The 25000-nt window shown below is 38.3% G+C and overlaps 1 protein-coding gene across 1 annotated transcript in view; it reads left to right on the forward strand.

The window, feature by feature from the left end:
* The window catches only part of LOC123516433, a 214205-nt gene that overhangs the window by 62652 nt on the left and 126553 nt on the right, over positions 1-25000 (forward strand). The gene's annotated exons all lie outside the window — the stretch shown is intronic.

Consider the following 25000-nt stretch of genomic DNA (forward strand, 5'->3'; position numbering starts at 1 on the left):
TTCTTGCAAGGAAAAGAGAAAAAATAAACTACAAAATAAACAATGCAGTTACCGCTGTAGACTTCAACAAAATATGCATAAACAATGGCCTCTTACCAAAAATATATATATATATATATATATGCAGGCAACCCCCGTTTAATGAAGATTCACACAACGAAATTTCGCTAGAACGAAGATTTCGTTTTACTACCATCTGCTTGTTTAACGAACACCAAACTCCCTTTAACAAAGTTTTATCCAGGTAATTTTTTCAAAATTTGAAAGCCCCACCGTATCATGCAAGCTGACAGGCTTTTGAATACACCAGGAGCTGCTGGTACTAAGGCATTCCTCAGGAGAAATCCTGAGACACCTGTAGAATAAAGATCAAGATGAAGCCTCTCGTGGACAACACAGGCGCTACCGATACAAAGGCCCGACTCAGAAGAAATTCTACGTCACCTGTAGCATCAAGATCAAGATCAAGATCACGCGCATCACTCACTCCCCAGTCAAAACATCACAGCGTCACCAGCAGCTCATCTTCCCTAGTTCAACTTACCACCAAAACGCCCTGCAATGTGGCCTAACGTTCTTAAGACCAGGAAGTGTCTTACTCTCGCAGTGAAGCTGGGTATTATTCACAGACAAGAGAGAGATCAGAAAACTAATAACATTGCTGACCACCATCTTGACTCCATCTACTGTCTACTATTTTCAAGTCAGCAGACTCTATTAAGAAGGCTGGTGAGACCGTATCTTTCTTGAAAGCTAAAAGAACTCGTGACTCTACAATGGATAAAATGGAAAGCCTTGTGGAAATGTGGTACATAAGTTTTGTATGCGGTACCATGATGCGCATTTTGTTTACATTCCACAGGTTGCCGGTTAGTGTATTTCCCGTTTCACTCTCCCTCCCTTAATAAAGTTAAGATCATCAACATTATAAAGTTACGTACATACATACATTAGTGTACATTATAATGATTTGAATTAAACTACCTAAATGTTTAACTTCATAATTTTTACTTTCATTAAACTTTTTACTGTACTATGATGCACTCTCGCTTTGCTTACTCTCAATGGAAGTTCAAATCAGAGATCAAACTTGTTATAATCGGTTAGCTTAACGAAGTTTTGCTTAATGAAGTGTTTTTTAGGAATGTAACCCCTTCGTTAAGCGGGGGTTGCCTGTATATATATATATATATATATATATATATATATATATATATATATATATATATATATATATATATATATATATATATATATATATATATATATATATATATATATATATATATATATATATATATATATATATATATATATATATATATATATATATATATATATATATGAGGCCTTGCGTGCTATAGTATACCCAAGCGCCATCCTGCTCAAATTTGAGATAATGCTATCACACGGTCAATCAGACCATATACTTTCATGTGGACGTGGTGGATGTGAAGAAATATGTGAATAGTCTCGTCCCCAGCCTCTAGTGCAAGCTATAGTATTGCTCCCGCTCTCGTCCCGAGCTTGAGTTTTTGCTTACAAGCTTGTCATGCAGCACGTGTTGCTCTTAACATATCAGTGTTTTCAGTGATCATAATTGAGGAAAATAATGTCTAGTGATAGTGAACGTGTGGATGATGTGGAGACTATGCCTTCCACAGGTGTACATGTTTCTAAAAGGATGTTTTATGGCCAGAAGAAGAGGAAAATTATACAGCCTCTAACAGGATTGCATGAGACTGCCACGTCTCCCATTGTTGTGTTTTTCTTTTAATAAGAATAAGAATAATGTAAAACCTTATTATTCTTAGTGCTTCTGTTGTTACTTTGTTTGCTATTGCATCAATGTTGCAGTTTTCAGCCATGGGTACTTCGTGTGGTACGGGATGCAAACTTTGGTTCTTACTAGGCAATTACCAATTCAAGCTATGACCAACAGTGTGTAGTCACTGTGATTCTCTTGATGACAAAAAAAAAGGCAAAAGCAAGGAAAGGCAAGAAAAAGAAAATGCAACGTATTTATAACATTCAGAAAAAAAATTATAAAAAAATATTTTATGGCAATAGCTTAACAAAATCATTATCAAACACTCTATTGACACTCACCATCATTGTATAACATAAAAGAACACGCTAACCTCTGCCAGGTGTAATGGTTCTTGCATAAAATGAAAACTTTTTTTTGGCCAATTCCTCATCTTTTTTGGTTAATGATGTGGGGGGAGGGGGAGTGTATCTTAACAAAAAGTTGATGGAGCAAAGTAGAGATGATAGGCTTTAAGATGATGCAAACCCCATTACCCTAGGTGTAATACTCTTCATGATATCAATCTTTAAAGAAAAAAAAACTTTGAACTTGATTTCTGAGACTTTTTAAAAATGGTGGATGGGTATACTACAGTACGCTGCTTATATATATATATATATATATATATATATATATATATATATATATATATATATATATATATATATATATATATATATATATATATATATATGTGTGTGTGTGTGTGTGTGTGTGTGTGTGTGTGTATATATATATATATATATATATATATATATATATATATATATATATATATATATATATATATATATATATATATATATATATATATATATATATATATATATATATATATATATATATGTATTGTGTGTGTGTGTGTCCTGCAGTGTATCTACATGTGTTACAACTACATTCTCTATTGGTTTGTCCTTGTACTCCACAAGTGAAAGAAGTTACTTGTGGCTGCACCCCTGGTGGTAATATCACTGTGCACTGTCTTGCAAAGTAACCTCACTTATGACATCTAAAGCATTCTATAGTTCTACAATTTTGAATAGTGTGGTTTTTTCAACCTTTCCTCTGACAGTGCATATAATTTGTTATTTTGAGTGCAATACACTGTTTGATCTTGTGTAACTGCATTAACCCTTAATGAGGAAGATTGTACCATCACATGTGAAGAGGTGGGGATCGTTCAGGGAATCATGGTTTTACCACTCTAAACATTTGAATCTCTCCCCCTTCACTATTGGCCATGGGGCAAGTGGAGGTATCTGGCAACTTTTCTTGCTCACCTCCTCGAGCCTTGAGATACATGTTCCCACACAATACACTGATGGTTAGAATGGAAGGCGACATTCTGCGAAGGAGATTAATGACACAGAAAATGTTTCAATGAGGGTACTTACCTAAACTAGTAATGGATAGGATGCCCTCATGCCTTCTTGACCTTGAGATTCTCTAGGGAAGTGAGTCACCCAGGTGGTGGAGATACTGAGCGTCAATATTGTCCCATATGTCCTGAATAGCAGCTTGGAGGCGTGGGAGGGAGGAGGTATCTCTCTCTCCTCTAGCTTCAGTTTTCTATAGGGTTTAGGTCTGGCGAACGTGCGGGCCAAGGTTTTAAAAGGCTGACATTGGAGAAATCAAACCAGTCAACAATTAACTTTGCCATATGCCATGGTGCACCATCTTGCATGAAGGTATCAGCATTGCACTTTTCCATACGCTCATCTAACTCATCTAGAATTAGATCAAAGTAGTTATTTTAGTTCATACGAACATTCTTATGTAAAAACACTAATTTTCCAAGACCATAGTAAAGAAAACAACCCCACACCATCAAAGAATCTGGGTTTTAATGTGCGTCTTGTGTAGCGTGGATCGTAATGGGTTACTACCGGGTCTGCGGTACACACGGATTCTCTGTTTGTTTGTAACCTGAAAGCTAGCCTCATCTGACCAAAGTTCTCTACACCACTTACCTAAGTCCCAATCTTTGTGCTGAGACACAAAATGCAAGCCTGCTGTTATGGTGACCATTGTGTGAAGCAAGATTTTGAAACTGCGCGGTACCTCCGGTATCACATGTTGCCTTTCACATATCTCCGCACACTTCTTTCAATCACTCAGCCAGCAAAGAGGGTTCCTGGCCTTAAGGGGATCGTTCGGTAGCCATGGTATCGAAAAATCTGAAAAATATCGAAAACCCCCAAAACACCACCAAAGCATCCCCAAACATATGGCAACATAGTGATGGAGTATTTTGGGGAAATACGCTAAAATACGTCGGGTATTTAAACTTTAAAAGGCCCCTGCCACGCCCACCACAGCCTGGGGCTTCTCCCCTCCCCACTCTCTGTACCATAAATGATGATAATAAACACGGAAAAAGCTTTCTTTGGTAAGGAAAGGTGGGGGCTGGCAACTTAGTACTATGGCATACACAGAAACACACCCTCTCCCCTTCCATTTCATTGTCCATGTGACTGCGATGGGAGGAGGATCTATTGAGTATCTCGCCCGTTATTTCACACCTTGCAAGCCACAATTCAGACTATTTTACCTGCCTTTTTTGCCTTACAATATCTAAACAAACGGTGCAAGTGGAAATTACAAGTTGTAACGACCATGCATGGATGGGAGACACCCTCGTCTTCGAGTGACTAATAACTACAATCATTGTAGAGGCAGCCAGGTGTCATATGAGTCTTACAGAATATTCTAAACATGCCTAAAAAGGATATATGATGGACATGGTGGTGTATGAGCACGAAATATCCAACCCAAATAAATGTACGAGTACAAGGTCATAGAGGACCAAAATGACATCTCTGGGGTTTTTGCCTTTTTCTCAGTTTCCACTTTTTATCATTCAAATTAAATCATCTCCCACATTTCTCAGTGGATTTTCAATTTTGAGGTATCATTTTGAAGCTCAATGAAGTTGCTACATTTCCACCTCCTAGAATTTGGATTTTTTTTTTTTTTTAAGTGCCGCAATTTAATTTTATATAAAAAAAATCGAAAAAAAAAAAATCATAATGGCCATCAAAATAAAAAAATAAAAATTCTATGAGGTGAAAAGTTTTGGTATACGACATACATCATATCCGTACTGGCAAAATTGAAATATGTCCTCTAATGACAAAGTTTATAGGAAATTTTTTTTTAAATTGATTTTTTTTTTTCACGCAGTTATTTATGGGTCAATTCACTTGAAACTACTAAACTAACATCGTGTAATAAACATCTATCAGCGAAAAAAAATTACCCACATACCTCTTTATTTTCGATTTTTGAAAAATCTCACCGGACAGCCCGCTTAAGTTCCTTGCTGTGTATGTGAGAGTTGGCCTCAAGCTGTCTTTGAATAATGTTCAGAGTTCTCTTGGCCACATTGCACTTACGCCCTTCAGGGTTATAAGGTGGTGGCCAAGCGTCTCTTCCTCCCTCATGATAAATTTTGGTCCAATGTTGAACAATTCTGAGAGCTATGCCAGTGCTCGAGGCAATTTTTTTTATTTGACTTATTCTCCCTCACTAAGGTGCAAATGACTAAGATTTGGGCCTTACCAATTAGTTTCCAAGGTCCCTTAATATGTAGTAACAGGGCACAATGGTAAGTTCACGCATCCACAAAAAGGGGCCGTGAGGGGGGATGAAAGAAAATTCAAATTCAAGCACACGATCCACAGGCAAACGTTGACTAAGGAAACTTATCATCTACTTTGACTACTAGAGCTGCAGAGCTGTCAGATAGCAACATACAGCAAATAACGTCGTATATTTAGGAGTTAAGAAGGAATGAATGAAATTTGGTCAGAATGGAAGTCGTGGTCCCTTTCGCGCCTTTTGCTCTGACCAGCAGTGTAGGTCATCTTTTCCCATTTGGAGGCAACATTTTGCAACCCGCGTGACCTGAAGGGAGGAAGCAGTACTCCGAGTGATGTTATGTCAGTGTTACTCGATAGTGACATTGAGGATAGCGATGAAAATGAAGACAGTGATTTTTTTTATTGAGACAGAAGAAATTGAAGACTCCAGTAGTGATTCGATAGTGATCTGGGAGACAGAGACCAACTTTCACAGCGACGTTCATAAACCTCACGTACTTCCCTCGAGCAATGCGCTGGTGTGTGTCACCTATGGTTGCTTCTACAAGACTGTGCTTGTCAGCCAAGTCATGTGACTTCCATTGCCAATAAGAGTTGCCAGATTCCATTTATTATAGAAATCCACAATACTTGTAATATGTGGTTTCTTTTACATTTCCTGTTTTGCACATCATTTCATATATCTAAGTTTGCTTTTTCAAGACATGAAAGTGCAAAAGTTCCTACTTTTACATCAAATTCAAGTGTCCGAAAGGAGAGAGAGAGAGAGAGAGAGAGAGAGCATGCACACTATGTTATTGGAGCTTGTGGGGTATTTCTTAGCGGCAGGTTCTGCCACAGGGGCAGGTTCTGCCACAGGTTCAGGGAGAATATTTTGATATGCAATAACTTTGCTCTTAGAGGTCATAACATGTTGAAAACTATGTCGTTGTACTCAGAATAACAAAGAGAAATATGCTTTTATAAGGAAAAAATTCTTTTAGCATTTTCGACAGGTGTGACTTTTACCCGCTGTAGCAGATGGAAATTAAGTCAAATCCCCGGATGTTAAGGGTTAACTCACAGCATTCACAGGAATAACTGTTTTCCTTCCTCACTGCAGCGTCGTTAAGCTGAAGACTGTGGTGTGATGTAGCATATTTTAGAGCTTTCTTGTACACTGAAATAGGCTTCTTCATATTGGCATCAGCCAGAATATATGAGAAATCCTTTGGTAAAGTATTCATAATAATGGAGACAAATATATTGTTATATACCTCCTTACCTGTTGGTTTCATAGCCTCTAATTTTGTTATTATCCCTTCTACTCTGATAAAAAGCTGTTATTTTCTCTGGGTTGGCGAGAAACAGATGACAACTCACTAATCCAGCTTGGGAGCAATCTATCCTCTGGATAAATCTCAAGGAAATTCCTCTTCACTTCATCCCAAATGTTTTGATATTTTGTGGCACAGTGTGTCATGTGCATATATGCGCTGTCTAATGCATGTTGTTAGACCAACTCAATTCTGCCTTCATCTGTCCAATTTGTCCTTGTTCAGTTCTCTAAATCCTTTATCCATGCATGTGTGCTGGTAATACATTTTACATTCGGTACGGTGGGATAGTGGGGGAGAAATGAAAAATGGGGGATGACTGCATTATTCTAGGAAATGTGATTGGCAACCCCTGGCTTACTCTACCGTTAATCGATACTGAGCATTGACATGATGTATGAATTATATGTTTCATATACCACTCTGCAATACCAACCACTGATATTAATAAAGTTTTCCTCATTGTTACTCTACAACATCTACTAATATGTGTGACATTCAACGTAGTTAAACAAAAGTTCTTGTCTTCACGCACAATTATACTCTTGCAATGATTGTAATTCCAGTAATCATCCCACTGGTGCCACCAGTTTTGGTTCCTTCAAGTTGCAATTGCACAGTTGTGTATGTAGACTTAATCCTTATTGTAGGTAATACAGCATACACTGCATAGATTTTCTACATTTAATTCAACTAAAACTAAATACACCACTAATCAAAATTCCTTTAATATTTGCCATGCAAGTTCAACCAATGTTCTCCACAAATTTGTCAGCTTATCTTTGCAAACCCTGAATCAATATCAAATCAACATAAAACTTCCACCAATTCACAAGTGTCAACTTTACCATTGATGCATCAAAATATCAAAGTAGCAACTTGAAAACTTTCTCATATTTATTACAAGTAATACTCCAGTATCTAGTACTGTATCAATTAGCCACCTTGCAGTCAGCGTTTTGATACCAGACAGCGGCAGGTTTTGTAATTCTTGTCGGAAAATAAATACTTTTTGGGGCAAGCTTTAATTAAGCTTACACAGGTGTACCGTTGCACATTAATGCGTCTGAAATTTAGGTCAATTAATCTCATGATAACTGACAGCATATGACATTGTTTGAGCCTTTATTAATAATTTCAGGTTATATTCTTAAAATACCACATAATTGTATCAAGACAGGCAATTTGTCATTTTCTATTGACCTCAATGGATGTATACCAATATATACTTTCATTTGAATGTACTAAACAATAGACAAATCCATATAATGTATAGAAAATATAATTTTGTATCGGGGATTTAATTATTTCCATTATGATTACTACCCTTGGCTGGCTCGCTGGTGGTGGCGGCAGCGAGCAAGCCACAACAACAACACCGCACTGTGCACCAATTCCAAAACAAAAATGAATTTTTCAACACCAACATCTTGGACTGCACCAGATTTAATGGTATTCCTGAAAGCAAGAGCTATACCGTATTTTGGGTACGGTAAAGCTGATCTGGTTTGTATGGTCAAGAAGGCCATTGCTAACCCAGGCATAACTGAAATAATCCAGGGAAGTGATTTTGAGGGAACTGCTACCTCAAGAAGAACAATTTCTGTAAATGGAAATTTAATATTGTTTCCAGACCCATTTGCCATAACCTCATGGGATACAGACTTACCATCCCTACCTCACGTGACATCAGCTATTGTTTACACTGCTGGTCAGGCGGAAGGCGCGAAAGGGACCACGACTTCCACTCTGACCAAATTTCATTCATCCCTTCTTAACTCCTAAACATACGGCGTTATTTGTTGTATGTCGCTATCTGACAACTCTGCAGCTCTAGTAATCAAAATAGATGATATGTTTCCTTAGTCAACGTTCGCTTGTGGTTCGTGTGCTTGCATTTGAATTTTCTTTCACCCCCCCCTCACGGCCCCTTTTTGTGGATGCGTGAGCTTACCATTGTGCCCTGTTACTACCTATTATGGGACCTAGAAAACTAATTAGTAAGGCCTAAATCTCAATCATTTGTGCCTTAGTGAGGGAGAATAAATCAAATAAAAAAATTGCCGCAAACACTGGCATAGCTCTCAGAACTGTTCAATGTTCGACCAAAATTTATCGTGAGGAAGGAAGAGACGCTTCGCCACATATTACAAACTTGAAAGGTGTAAGTGCAGTGTGAGCTAGATACCTCTGAACATTATTTGAAGACAGCTTGAGGCCAACCCTCGCATACACAGCAAGGAACTTAAGGCCAGGAACCCTCTTTCCTGGCTGGAATGAGTGAAAGGAGTGTGCGGAGATATGTGAAAGGCGACATGGGATAACAGAGTTGCCGCACAGTTTCAAAACCTTGCTTCATAAGTGGTCATCTTAACAGTAGGCTTGCATTTTGTGTTTCAGCACAAAGTTTGGGGCTCAGGTAAGTGGCATAGGATACTTTGGTCAGATGAGGCAAGCTTTCAGGTTACAGACAACCAGAGAAACCGTGTGTACCGCAGACCTGGTAGTAACCGTTACGATCCATGTTAAACAACACACATATTAAAACCCAGATTCTTTGATGATGCGGGGACGTTTTTCTTACTATGGTCTTGGAAAATTAGTGTTTTTGCCTAAGAATGTTTGTTTAAACTAAAATAACTACTTTGAGCTAATTCTAGAGAAGTTAGATGAGTGTATGGAAAAGTGCAATGCTGATACCTTCATGCAAGATGGTGCACCGTGCCATACGGCAAAGTTAATTGTTGATTGGTTTGATATCTGCAATGTCAACCTTTTAAAACCTTGGCCCACAAATTCACCAGACCTTAATCCTATAGAAAATCTGTGGGTGTACATAAAACTGAAGCTAAAGGAGAGAGATAGCTCTTCCCTCCCACGCCTCCAAGCCACTATTCAGGACATATGGGACAATATTGACGCTCAGTATCTCCACCACCTGGGTGATTCACTTCCCTAGAGACTCTTAAGGTCAAGAAGACGCGAGGGCATTCTATCAATTACTAGTTTAGGTAAGTACCCTCATTGAAACATATTTTCTGTGTCATTAATCTCCTCAGGATGCCACAGGTACCGTGCCTTCCGCTCTGACCAGCAGTGTACACTCCTTACCAGGCAGTCTTCCTAATGGCGCTCACCCTAGTACGTTTTACGTCTGCCAGCGGTGTTGTTCTTTTTTTTTTATTTCACTGATTACCTTCATATATAGGATGTGACAGTGATATCCATTATTTTTCAACATTCCTAGATAAAATGCATAAACTGAAGTCAACATCCTTTTATTTTTACTGCTCATACTTACTTAAAAATAAATCATTATCTATTTTTAGTTAAATCTTGTAATTCAATTAACAAAGCCTTATCATACACCAGTAAGTATGAATAATAACATTAAGGTTTGTTTTTAATTTGAAATACACTTGTGCAGCAATTCTTGTCGTATTTTTTTCTGCACATCGGTTTCCAAATGATCTAAGACACCCCTTTGCACCAGGAAATTGGAGACCATTAGAAATTCTAGCGCAAATAGGTATCTATGACCCTAGCTGTGACACAGCTAATTGTCAAAATTGCACCACATATATAAAATCTTAATCTAAAGATCCTACCTCTTGTTCCTCCTTCCACTCACATAAAAAAATATCAGGACTGTATTACCAACTATAGAAAGGGTCTGTCCATGACTCTACAGGTTCCTCTCCTCTCTAGATAGGAACCACAACCTTTCAACTTTTGCTGCCTTTTAGTTTACTTGTTCTTCCTTGCTGAGCCTATCATGTACGTATGTACAAGTATTTTTCGTTTTGTGTGATATATGGCTTCCTACAGGCATCAAACAAACTGAAATCGCACAAAAAAAAACTATTTTCCCCCATAAGAAACAATGGATAATAGGGGGGATGGATTTCTGGCCCAAAAAACTTCCTTTTTTTATGAAAAACACATTTATTTGACTAATAAAGTGAACATTTCTAAAAATGTATCATTCTAAATATATATGTAAATCTATATGTAAATAAAGCACCCATTAACACTTTACATGATGCTCCCTCACTTCTCACAGTCCCTCACAGTCACTTGCCATCTTTGTGCTGCCTGTGACTGTAAACACAAGAGAGCTGAGCTGTAAGCATTGAACTGGAAGCGGGAGCGGCCGCCTATCCAAAGGCAGCAGAACTACGCATCTGGCACACTGTTTGAAATGGGGTTGGGGCAAATTCGCAATCAATTAAAATTGTGCAAACAGATCGCACAATTTTAATTGATTTTAATATTTTTAATGTCCCATCTTAGCGAATTCGCACATAAAGAACACACACTAAACGAGAAATACTTTTTTGTTATTCTTTTTCCATAAACAATCTCCATTATACAAGGTCAGACGTCATATCCGACACATAGTCACACTTCAAGCACCTAACATGCCCAAAATATGATCAGTTTTGTTATTGACCATTCAGAGATAACATAAGGGCAAAGGCACATACAGTATACTTGTTAAATTATCCTTTACAGTAATACATGTCCAGAAACGTGACAGGTTCCTGTTGGCCTTTCAGAGATTCAGGTTTTACCTCCACATGTGGACAACATATAGGCAAAGGCACATCAAATATACATGTCAAATCATCCTTAACTCTCTAATACACATTCAGAAACATAATACATTCATTCCTATTGGTCCTTCATAGAGTCAGGTTTTAACTCCATGTGTGGACAACATAAGGACGAAGGCACATACATTATACATATCAAATCATCCTTAACTGTAATACACGTCCAGAAATGTGACACGTTCCTATTGGCCCTTCAGAGGGTCAGGGCAAAATTTCTAATCTCCACATGTGAACAACATAAGGGTGAAAAAGTACCTACATTATATATGAAATTATACTCAAAAACCCTCTCGCATAATGTAATGCGTAACATTTTTTGCTGATATTGAATGGAGGAACATTATGAATGGAAGGGCAATACTGGGAATATATGACATATTTCTTAAAAAATATAAGGAAAGAGTGAAGAAATACATAACTATGTATAGAGCAAGGAAAAGGGTATATGCTTGGTACAATGCCAGATGTATAGAAGCTAAAAGGGAGCAAGATAGAGCTTGGAAGAAATTAGAAAAGCAGAGAAATGAAAACAATAGACAGCAGTATAAGGATGTGAAAAATGAATATATTAGCATAAGGAGAGAGAAAGACAGAAACTTTGAGAAAGATGTGATGTTAAAAGCGAAGATGAACCCAAGCTTTTCTAAAAATTTGTAAATGGTAAGATAAAGAATAAGGAAACAATAGAAAAAATAATTAAAGGAGGGAAGACATACCAAACAGCAAAGGACATGAGTGAAATAATGAATGAGAGCTTCAAAATTGTGTTCACTGAAGAAGAGGAATTTATAGCACCAAATTGGACATTCCATTGCCAAGGATTGCAGGAAATCATAGAGCACAAAGAAGATATTGGAAGACTAATAGATAATTTGGATGTCAGAAAAGCAATGGGGCCAGATGGTGTATCAGGCTGGGCACTAAAAGAATATAAAGACCAGCTGTTAGATCCAATTTGGGGAATGGTTACAAGTTCATTAAAAGAAGAAAGAGAACCACTAGAATGGAAGAGAACCAACATAATCCCAATATTTAAAGGAGGAAAGTCAACTTGAGCCATTAAATTACAGACCAGTGTCACAAGTGTTATGGGGAAGATATGTGAAATTGTTATCAAAGTAAAATGGGTTATATATCTGGAAAAAGAACAGGTTATATTGACAGACAATCTGGGTTCAGGACAGGACGGTCATGTGTGTTGAACTTATTAAGTTTCTACTGAAGAGTAACAGAAGGACTGGAGAGCAGAGATGGATGGGTGGACAGGGTATACCTGGACATAAAAAAAGTCTGTCATAGCAGACTACTTTGGAAGTTAGGGAGCATAGGAGGACTGAGAGGAATTTTGTTAGATTGGATAAGGAATTACTTGAAGAACAGAGATGAGAACTGTGATCAGTGATACATATTCATCTTCGGGTGAAGTAATAAGTGGAGTGCCACAAGGGTCAGTGTTAACCCCCATTATGTTCTTAGTATATGTAAATAACATTTAAATTGGGTGATCAGTTCTATTAATTTGTTTGCTGATTAATTATGCAAAATTGCTATAAGTAATGAAAATCCGAGAGGACTGTTTGCTGCTACAGGAAGATATAAACAAAATTTACAAGTGGAGTGAGAAGTGAAAGTTAGAGTTCATTACGTACTAAGAAATGTCGCATGATGGAATTGGAAAGAGTAAGAGAAGACCTGTATGGAACTATCTGATGGGAGAGGAACAAATAATGAAGACTTAAGAGGAAAAAGATCTGGGAGGGGTTTTACAGGAAAATCTGAACCCTGAAAAACACATAAGTAAGATTTTTGGATTAGCATAAGAAATGTTGACTAATATTCAATACTTAGACAAAGATATGATGAAAAAATTATTACGAGCATGATACGTCCAAAGTTGGAATATGCAGCAGCAGTGTGGTCACTGATCTTGAAAAACGATATAAGAAGATTAGAACGGATGCAGAAGATTCTTTACAAAGATGGTGCCAGAACTAAAGGACCTAACTTATGAAGAAAGACTGAAGGAAATGGGACTGCCAACCTTACTATATAGAAGAGAACGAGGAGACCTGATAGCAATGTATATAATAGTAAATGGCATTGAAAAGATAGACAAGGAAGACCTGGTGCTGGTGACAGAAGAAACTGGAAGGACAAGAGGACATATGAAGAAAATTAGGATGAGGCAGTGTGTGAAGGATATTGGAAAATACAGTTTTCCACATAGAGCAGTGGAAAAGTGGAATGCATTGAATGATGAAGTTGTTACAGCACATAATGTGCATAACTTCATAGAAAAATTGAATAAATGGAGACATGGAAACGACACTATGAACCCTGCTTGAACCCTGTACAATACTACTAGGTAAATACACTCACTCTCATGCCTCTTTCTCCCTCTCATGTGGATTATAGCACTTAATGGATGCCTTTGGAATATAATCTCTTGTAAAACTTGGAGTTCACTGTCTAGGAGCATTTGTTTGAGTGAATAGTCGTTGTGCAAAGTCCTCTCCAGCCTTGGGGAGACACAAATCAGAGTATGTATAAAATTCTTCTCATTTATCTTAATTTTATTGCTTTCCTTTTGTGCTATTTTAATTATCTAACTTGTGTTTTATTAATTTATTCAATAATGTATTTGCTTATGATATTTTATGATTTTTATGGGTTTTAAGGGGCACTTATGTAACGACACATGACATTGCAACAGGAGTTAATTACAATGATTATTTTTTTTAATTCATCTTAATTTCAATGTTTTTTCTTGTGTTTATGTTATTCATGTGAAATTTATTTTAATATTTTATACAATAACTATTTAGATCAGATATTGATAGATTAAACAAATACTTACCAAGTGTGAAGTTTGATCTTCATTTCACAAACATTTAACTGCGTCACTGAGGTAGTAAACGAGATGTTCGTCGCGCCAGCGCCACGTCAGTCCTTTAGAGCATAGGTTTGAGCAAGCAGCTAGTATACCCATGAGCAGACAAGCTAAGGTTCTGAACATAGTGTCACAAGAGTATTGGGTTGGGCAGGGAGGGCGTTTACTACCTCAGTGACGCAGTTAAATGTTCGTGAAATGAAGATCAAACTTCACACTTGGTAAGTATTTGTTTAATCTACCATTTCACTTCACAACCATTTAACTGACGTCACCGGTAGTAGACGAGAGCTTTAGAGTGGTTCCTCAAACCAACTATGCCAGCCAAAAAGGGGAAAATACAATAAAGAAAAATCTAATTGAGTAACATGCTATATTTCCCAAACCAAAAAACACAAGAAACAAAAATAAAAGACAAGAAAAAACCCCAAAGGGCAGCATGGGATACAGATTACATAGCTATGACAAGACAGCACTTGAAAAGTGTCCCAGGGGGCTTATAGGTCGGTTGTAGAACCTGATAAAGGTGGACTCCCGGGACCATCCAACAGTGGAGATGATGGTGGCCAGGGGAAGTTTTAGGGCGGCCTTACTGGTTGAGGCTGACCTGGTAGAGTGAGGAGAGAAGATACTGAGGTCAATGCCTGCAGACCGCATGATGTTTTTCGTCCAACAACGCAAAGTATCTCGTGAGGCTACTCGAAACGGGGGTTTTGTGGTCAAGAAAAAACCCGTGAACGGTCCCTGGAGGGCACGGGTGCATTCAAGATAATTCACAATGGAAGTGACTACACACACCTCTCTGTCTGTGGGGTAAGCCATAAAAACCAATTTTGAGACATGGTTGCCTGGTTGGGAAGTCTTTAAGGGATCAGCTATCCTGAAAGAGACAGTATGGTCTAACAAATGTAAGGTTTGACTGCGTTGGCATGAAAGGAGCAGCATGAGAATAGTTAACTTGCGTGACAACTGAATCAGGGATAATTCCCCATTGGGTCCCAGACCTACAAGGTAATCTAAAACCAGATGAGGGTTCCAAGTGATACAGTAACGGGGAAAAGATGGTCTCTCCTGAAAGACAGCCTTCAAGAACCTGACGACTAAGGGATGTTCTTCCACAGACCGATCGTTGAAAGTGGCTACAGCCAAAATAGCTGAACGAATGGTATTCATTGAGGTGTAGGATCGGCCTGTGCCCTTCTGAAATTCAAGGAAGAGGTAGTCTAAGAGGACATTCAAAGGTGGCTGAAAAGGATTAATTTCCCTGCAGAAGCAAAAATGCAACCCGTTTTGGATATGTGGCCCATATTGTGACCTTTTGCTTGCCCTCCAGGATTTAAGCAAAAACCTGGCAACATCTGACGATAGGCCTTGACTAGCGAAGGATTCCCGGATAATAGCATTGCCGCTAAGACCAACCCTTGGGCCCGAGGATGTGTGAGGGTTGGATCTTGTGGTAGGACTAGAGGATGCCGAGGGAGGAGAACAGGGGCTGCCGCCAGGAGGTGGAGAGCTGTTGGGAACCAGACTTGTGTTAGCCACAAAGGTAGGATCGTCAAGACTGTAGCCTCGTCTTCCTGAATTTTCTGCAGGACTCGGGAGATTATGCTGAAAGGTGGAAAGGCGTACAGTTTCTTATGTGACCAGGTCAGTGAGAAAGCATTGTTGTGAATAGCACATGGGTCTGGCTTCCACGAAACATAATTAGATAACTGAGCGTTAATGCGAGTGGCAAAAAGATCCACCTCAGGCACAAGAAAAAGTTGACATAAGTTATGGTAAATATGGGGCTGCAACATCCATTCAGGATCCAAATTCCTCACACGAGATTCCTTGTCTTATGTGTTAAGCAAACCCTGTATATGTTGTGTTGAAAAAAATCTGTTCAACTAAAGTGTTGAAACTAAGCTTCATACTACCACAGCGGTCTAGACATGCGATTGCGGTGGCATTATCAGAGTGGATGCGGATGTGAGTATCCCTGCCATCCTTGCAAAGGGCCTGTAAACCCAAGAGGATTGCCTTCAATTCCAGACAATTTATGTGGTCCAGTTCATCATGTGCCCAGTGGCCCTTAGTCTTGGCATCCTTGACCACAGCACCCCAACCAGTCAGGGAAGCATCACAAAACATTTCAAGTTGGAAGGGGGAAGAATGCAGTGACTTAACTTGGGAGTTTATATTATTAACCCACAAGGTAAATAGTTCTCGGGCATGACCATCCAAAACGACATGTGAGTCATAATTCCCATGGTGGAGAGAGAGCATCCTATTATAAAAAATTTCTAAATATTTATATCTGAGTGGGGCCAACTCCACAGCAGGGTCAGAAGCCACGACCATACCTATGAAAGAGGAGAGTGCAAGTAAGGAAACATCCCCTTCCAGAAGGAGCAAATCCTGTGCCTTTACGCATTCTTTCTTACGGGCCATCAGTGTGGCCGTCATAGACACAGAGTTTAAAATTATCCCGAGAAATTCTATTTCTTGAGAAGGAGTAAGGACAGATTTAGTAAGATTCGCAGTAAGCCCTAAGGAGTCAAAAAGATGTAAGGTATATGTCACATTAACCCGTAGAGACTCAGCAGAGTCAGCAAGGAAAAGAAAATCATCCAGATAGCTGGACACAATTATTCCCAGCTTACGAAGGTGCAAGAGGACAGGTTTTAACAGTTTAGTGAAGATGCAAGGTGCTGAAGTCAGGCCCTGCGGTAGACAAGTGAAGCGGAACTTCCTGTTATGCCAGATAAATTGAAGCCATTTCCTGTCCTCCAAATTTGAAAGACCACAGGGTAATAGAGAGACTGTCTATATGAAAGAGATTAAAGTAACCAAGCTTGAAATAAAAATGTTGATGACGGAACTAGATGAGGAAAAGGCAATGGGACCGGATGAAGTCTCAGGCAGAATACTGAAAGAATGTAGGGAAGAACTAACAAGTCCAATATACAACATCATAAAATACTCAATTGAAAATGGAACAGTGCCAGTGGAGTGGAAAATAACTGAGGTGGTTCCCATATATAAGAGCGGAAGGAACCTTTAAATTACAGACCGGTATCACTAACTAGTGTAATATGCAAGATTTGTGAAAAAGTAATAAAGAAGCAATGGATTGAATTTCTTGAAGACAACAAAATATTATGAAATAGCCAATTTGGTTTTAGAAAAGGTTGGTCATGTGTAACAAATTTATTGAGTTTCTACTCTAGAATAGTTGATAAAGTACAAGAGAGAGAGGGATGGGTTGACTGTATTTATTTAGATAACAAAAAAAGCGTTTAATAAAGTGCCACATGAAAGATTACTATGGAAGTTAGAGGAGAAGGGTGGCTTAAAAGGAAGCACATTGAGATGGATGAAGAATTACTTAAGGGGGAGAGAAATAAGGACGATAGTTAAAGATATGAAGTCCAAGTGGAGAACAGTAGACAGTGGAGTGCCACAGGTGTCAGTATTGGGCCAATACTTTTCTTGTATATATAAATGACATGCCAGAGGGGGTGAACAGCTACATAAATCTGTTTGTGGACGATGCAAAACTGTGCAGTCATTAAACAAAAAGAGGATTGTGAAATACTACAGGAAGACTTAAACAAGATCTGGAAATGGAGCAAAAAATGGGAGATGGAATTCAATGTGGACAAAAGCCATGTCATGAAAATGGGAAAAAGTGAAAGACGACCAGTGGGAATCTATAAGATGGGAAATGGAGTAGAACTAGAAAAAGTAAAAGAGGAAAAGGACTTGGGAGTGACAATGGAAGAAAATAATCAACCGGTAAGCCATATTGATAGAATTTTCAGAGACGTATAATTTGCTAAGGAATATTGGAGTAGCATTTCACTATATGGACAAGGAAATGATGAAGAAATTGATAAGTACTAAAATAAGACCTAGATTGGAATATGCAGGAGTTGTGTGGACTCCCATAAAAGAAACACATAAGAAAATTAAAGAGACTACAAAAAATGGCTACAAGAATGGTTCCAGAATTTAAAGGGATGACATATGAGGAGAGACTAAAGGCTATGCATCTACCAACCTTGGAGCAGAGAAGAGAGAGAGGGAATCTGATACAAGTTTATAAATTGATTAACGGAATGGATGAAGTGGATAATGAGAAACTGATCCTGAGAGAAGAATATGACTTTAGAAGCACAAGATCGCATAGTAAGAAACTAAGGAAGGGAAGTCTGAGAGATGTTAAAAAATTTAGTTTCCCGCAAAGATGTGTTGAAACTTGGAACAGTTTGAGTGAGGAAGTGGTGTCAGCAAAGAGTGTACATAGTTTTAAAGAAAAATTGGATAAGTGTAGATATGGAGACGGGACCACACGAGCATAAAGCCCAGGCCCTGTAAAACTACAACTAGGTAAATACACACCGTCGCAGTCGCTGAGAGGACGGCTTGTCTCCGGCTTAGGACGGGAAGAAGGATAATACCTATGGTGTTACAGGGCCGGTAACTCTAAGTTAGTGTCCTGTTAATGTCCTACTGTCGCTTAGTGTTGAAAGTGAAGGATATGGAGAGTGATCCCTGAGAGGAGAGTGTGGGCGGTGATTGTTTTGGCCGTAATCAGCTGATGATAACAAAAATGGCGTCTAGACAAGCTAGAGACTTTGAAGGTTTTATTACTATGCCAAAAGGACTGGAGAAACTAGATATGGATGCAAGAATCGAGGCACTGGAAAGTAAGTTCCTAAAGATTTTGTCCATAGAAGAAAAACTGGATAGAGTTTTAGCCGAGAATGATTCGTTCAAAAAAGAGATCTATTTGTTAACGTTAGCGAATAAAGAGCTATTGAAGGAAAAAGTAGAGATAGAGAAAGAAAACCAACAACTAAGGAAACAATGTGAAGAGATGAAGGCTAAACTCATGGAAATGGAGATAAAAATATCCGAAGGGGACTTGAGGAAGGAGGAATGCCTTAATCTAATTGATACCAGGATGAAAGTAGTGAACCATGAACATCAGGAGGTACAAAGGTCATTTAGGGAGATAGTAAAAAAGCAGGAAGAGGAAAATAAAGGGATTACACAGAGGGAAATGGTAAAGGCACTAAAGGAAAATGAGTATGTGGTGAGAGATATTGCTGAAAAGAAAAAATGTGTCATCATAATAGGATTGCGAGAGGAAACTAACAGGAACTGGCAGGACAGGAGGGATAAGGAAAATGACAGGATTAAGTCTTTACTGAACAAGATTTCTATGGAAGAAGAGGACCTATATGCTGAGGTAGAAGAAAGTGTGAGATTGGGAGCTTTTAAGGAAGGCAAGAATAGACCATTAAAATTGAAATTAAAGTCTCAGGTGGCAGCGGAGGCCTTGTTGAGGAGGGCTTGGAAACTTAAGGACTCTGAGGAAACCAAAACAATTTACATAAGAAGAAATGTGTCACAAGATGAGCGAATGAAAATGAAGGAGCTTGTAACTCTGAAGTGAAGGAGAGGAATGACGAAAGAACAGAGGAGGAAAAGACCAAGTTTTTTTTAGAGGATGAGAAATGGGAGGCTAAAGAAGTGGTGGATAAAACAGACGGAATAGGCATTACATGGAAGAATGAGACTAGGAATGGAATAAAAGTGACTTACACGAACATAGATGGATTTCTGTCTAAGAGGCTAGAATGTATGGATTACCTAAGAAATAACGAACCGGACATAATGTGTGTAGTGGAAACAAAGCTAAGGCCCGAAATAAAGCTAGACTGGTTTGTTGTAAAACACTACAAAGTATGGAGAAATGATAGAAAAAATAAAGGAGGTGGTGGTATAATGGTTCTTACTAAGGAAGATCTGATAGTGAAGGAGGTGAACTATAGTAAGAGAAATGAGGAAGTGATAAGTATGCTTATAACAGATGGCAAGAGGGACATTAATATTATAACAGTATACATACCACCAGTGCTTGGGAATATGAACAGTACCAAATGGTGATGAGAAATATTCTAGACAGAATGAAGCAAGAACTCATCAGAAAGGATAGAGTGATGATAGTTGGAGACTTTAATTGCAAAGAAATATTATGGGAAGACTACGAAGTGGTGAACAGTGGTGAGTGGGCAGAAGAATTGTTAAAGGTAGCAACAAATAACTTGATGACACAGTGGGTGAGATCACCAGCAAGGTGCAGGGGACAAGATGTTGCAGCAAGGTTGGATTTGGTATTTACCAGGGGAATCTCTCTAAAAGAGGAAATTGAACATGAATGTCCCTTAGGGAAAAGCGATCATGATGTCCTAAGCTTTGAGCTGGATACGGAATTAAGCACGAATAAGATTGTGGAACGCAGGGAGGAAAAATTAAATTATACTAGGGCAAATTATAACCATATAAAGGAGTTCTTTAATGAAATTGACTGGTGCGTGGTATACCAGGAAAGGGATATGCAATTGAAATACGATAAATTTATGGATTTGTATAACTCTGCTGTGAAAAGGTTTTTGCAATATCACAGAAAGAGGACTTTAAATAATAAACAGTGGTTTAATAGAAATTGTGAAGAAGCAAAAAAGAACAAAGAAAAGGCATGGAAGAAACTTAAGAAAAACAGTGATGTATTATCAAGGGAAGTCTACAAAACAGCAAGGAATAGATATGTTGAAGTAAGGAGAACTGCACAGAAGGAATATGAACAGAGGGTGGTGGAAAACTGTGATAGTGACCCAAAATGTTTTACAAATTCATAAATGGAAAACTAAATAAAAGGAGGCAATAGAAAAGGTAAAAAGGGAAGAAGTATATGAAGATGCTGGAGATATAGCTGAAATTTTGAACGACAACTTTTGCAAAGTGTTTACAAAGGAGGAGCATTTTATGGGAGGAAGGCCTACAGAAATAAAGCAAATGCAGGACATCATGGTTACTAAGGAAGATGTAAGGAAAATTATAAGCAATCTGGATATTAATAAATCAATGGGGCCTGATGGCATATCTGGGAGGTTGCTAAATGAATGTAAGGATCAATTGTTGAACCCGTATTTGATATTGTGGAAACCTCCATACGAACAGGATTAGTCCCGAAAGAGTGGAAAAGAGCTGACATTGTGCCTATATATAAGAATGGTAGTAGAATGGAACCGCTAAATTATAGACCAGTATCGTTGACTAGTATATTGTGCAAGGTATGTGAAGAAGTAATTAAAGCTAAGTGGAGTGAGTATCTAGAAAGTGAAAACATTCTGAGTGAAAGACAGTTTGGTTTCAGAAAAGGAAGATCGTGCATATCCAATTTATTATGTTTTTATTCAAGAGTGACTGACATACTACAACATAGAGAGGGATGGGTGGATGCTATCTACCTGGACTTGAGAAAGGCCTTTGATAAAGTACCACACAATAGACTGATGTGGAAACTAAAGAAGATTGGAGGAGTAAATGATAAACTAGCAAAATGGATGGAAAATTACTTAGTGGGAAGAGAAATGAGAACAGTGGTGAGAGGAAAGAAGTCCAAGTGGAAGAAGGTAACCAGTGGAGTTCCACAAGGGTCAGTGCTTGGTCCCATCATGTTTTTTATTTATGTTAATGATATGCCAGTAGGAATTGACAGTTACATGAACATGTTTGCAGACGATACTAAAATTATGAGGAAAGTAAAGAATGTGGAAGATTAGAACAAGTTACAGGAAGATCTTGATAAAATATATGAGTGGAGTAAGAGTGGCAGATGGAATTTAATATAAACAAGAGCCATGTTATGAAAATGGGAAGAAGTAGATACAGACCAAACAGGGATTACAGGCTGGGTGATGAGAAAATTGAAGAGACCAATGAGGGGAAAGACTTAGGAGTAACCATGCAAAACACTCTGTCACCAGAGAAACACATTAACAAGATATTTTGGAAAACATATAACATGCTTCAAAATATTGGTCTTGCATTCCACTACCTAGATGAAGGAATGATGAAGAAGATACTATGCACTTTAATAAGACCCCAGTTAGAATATGCAGCTTGCGTCTGGTCACCACACATGAAGAAAAATGTGAAGAAGGTGGAAAGGGTACAGAGGCTGGCAACAAGGATGGTACCAGGATCTAAGGAGTTAGACTATGAGGAAAGACTGAGGGAGCTGGGGCTGACCACATTAGAAGAGATAAGAACAAGAGGTGACATGATAACTATATATAAATTGGTGAACAAGGTTGACACATTGGACAGAGAATTGATAAAGGTGACCACAAGTAATCATCTCTGAGGACATGGAAAAAAACTAATAAAAGACATCTGTCTAAATGACGTGAGAAAATACAGTTTCCCGCATCGTAGTATTGATAAGTGGAATAAACTGAGCAGTGATGTCGTTAACGCGGTGTGTGTCAATCAGATGAAGGAGAGATATGAAAGGAGTAGTCAAGGAGACAGGACACAGAGAGCTTAGCTCAGGCCCTGTAATACACAAATAGGTAAATACACACACATATAATTGCTAAGTAATATTGGATTAGCATTTCACTATATGGACAAAGAAATGATGAAGAAATTGATAAGTACTAAAATAAGACCTAGATTGGAATATGCAGGAGTTGTGTGGACCCCCCCATAAAAAGAAACATATAAGGAAATTGGAGAGACTACAAAAAATGGCTACAAGAATGGTTCCAGAATTTAAAGGGATGACATATGAGGAGAGACTAAAATCTATGGATCTACCAACCCTGGAACAGAGAAGAGAGAGAGGGGATCTGATACAAGTTTATAAATTGATTAATGGATTGGACCAAGTGGATAATGAGAAACTAATTCTGAGAGAAGAATATGACATTAGAAGCACAAGATCGCATATTAAGAAACTGAGGAAGGGAAGATGTCTGATAAATGTTAAAAAATATAGTTTCCCGCAAAGATGTATTGAGACTTGGAACAGTTTGAGTGAGGAAGTGGTGTCAGCAACGAGTGTGCATAGTTTTAAATAGAAATTGGATAAGTGTAGATATGGAGACTGGGCCACACGAGCATAAAGCCCAGGCCCTGTAAAACTACAACTAGGTAAATTCAACTAGGTAAATACACACACACACACACACACACACACACACACACACACACACACACACACACACACACACACACACACACATTATATCCATTATATGATATTATAAGGTGCTCATTAGAAACAGGGGAAGTACCGGTGGAGTGGAAAAGAGCTGAAGTGGTGCCCATTTATAAGGGAGGCAGTAAGGAAGAGCCTCTTAACTATAGACCTGTGTCTCTAACAAGTGTGGTCGGTAAGATTTGTGAGAGGGTGATAAAGAAATATTGGATACGGTTCCTGGAGGATCATAAGTTATTATCGGATCATCAATTTGGCTTTAGGAAAGAGAGGTCATGTGTAACAAATCTACTGAGCTTTTATTCAAGAGTGGGTGACAAAATACAAGAGAGAGAGGGATGGATGGACTGTGTATATTTGGATTTAAAGAAAGCTTTTGACAAGGTACCTCACATGAGACTGCTATGGAAATTAGAGATTTATGGAGGATTGAAAGGAAAAGTTTTAAAGTGGATGGAAAACTACTTGAGATGGAGGGAGATGAGAACGGTAATAAGGGATGCAAAGTCGGACTGGTTGGTGGTGGAGAGTGGAGTCCCACAAGGCTCAGTGCTGGCACCAATACTTTTCCTTGTATATATTAATGACATGCCAGAGGGAGTAAACAGTTATATTAATTTGTTTGCGGATGATGCGAAGTTGTGTAGGTGTGTGAAGAGTGAAGAAGATTGTGAAATTTTACAGGCAGATCTGGATAAGATTTGGGAGTGGAGCAAGAGGTGGGAAATGGAATTTAATCTGAGCAAAAGTCATGTGATGGAGATGGGGAAGAGTGGAAGACGGCCAAGAGGGTCATATAAGATGGGTGAAGAAGTAGTGTTGAAAAAGGTGGAAAAGGAAAAGGATTTGGGAGTGATAATACAAGACCATGGGCAGTTTGAGGCTCATATTGATAAGATGTTTGGAGAAAAGTATAATTTGATAAGAAATATTGGATTAGCCTTCCATTATATGGATAAAGATATGATGAAGAAATTAATTAGTACGGTAATTAGACCAAGATTGGAATATGCTGGAGTGGTTTGGTCCCCTTATAAAAAGAAGCATATAAGGAAGTTGGAGAGATTGCAGAGACTTGGTGCTCTAATAATCACAGAAAAGGTCATTGAAGATCCTGTAAACACAGTTCTTTGAATAAATGAAGTTTTAAGTAGGAGAGAGAGAGAGAGAGAGATGGGGGGAATAGACACCTCAGTGCTGTCTGTAGCCTTAGAGGTTTCTTTACCTCCGTGATAAGCATCAGTGGAGGAGATAGGCAGAGATAGAAATATATATATATATATATATATATATATATATATATATATATATATATATATATATATATATATATATATATACACATAGTAAGGTCCCGAGTTACGTCAGAATTATGTTCCTGAAACATGACGTAAGTCGATTTTATCGTAACTCGAGTTTTGTACTTTCAAAGCATATTATCAAGTTTGCAACCAATAATTTTTATGGTTATTCAGGTAAGTAAAGGTTATATTGTTATATTGGTATATTATTTACAACTATGTAGGAATATATTGATTAGGGCATGACGTGAAGGACTGCAGGTTGCGAGAGGCGGCCTAAGGCCGCCAGGAGGGTGGGCAGGTAGAATGTTGTGGCCCAGGGCGGACAGCTGGGAGCTTTGTGGAGTCGGTAGGAGTAGAAGTGTTATATAAGTAAAGGTTATATTGTTATATTATCTACAAGT

This window comes from Portunus trituberculatus, chromosome 41, assembly GCF_017591435.1.
Source record: "Portunus trituberculatus isolate SZX2019 chromosome 41, ASM1759143v1, whole genome shotgun sequence".
Lineage (NCBI taxonomy): Eukaryota > Metazoa > Arthropoda > Malacostraca > Decapoda > Portunidae > Portunus > Portunus trituberculatus.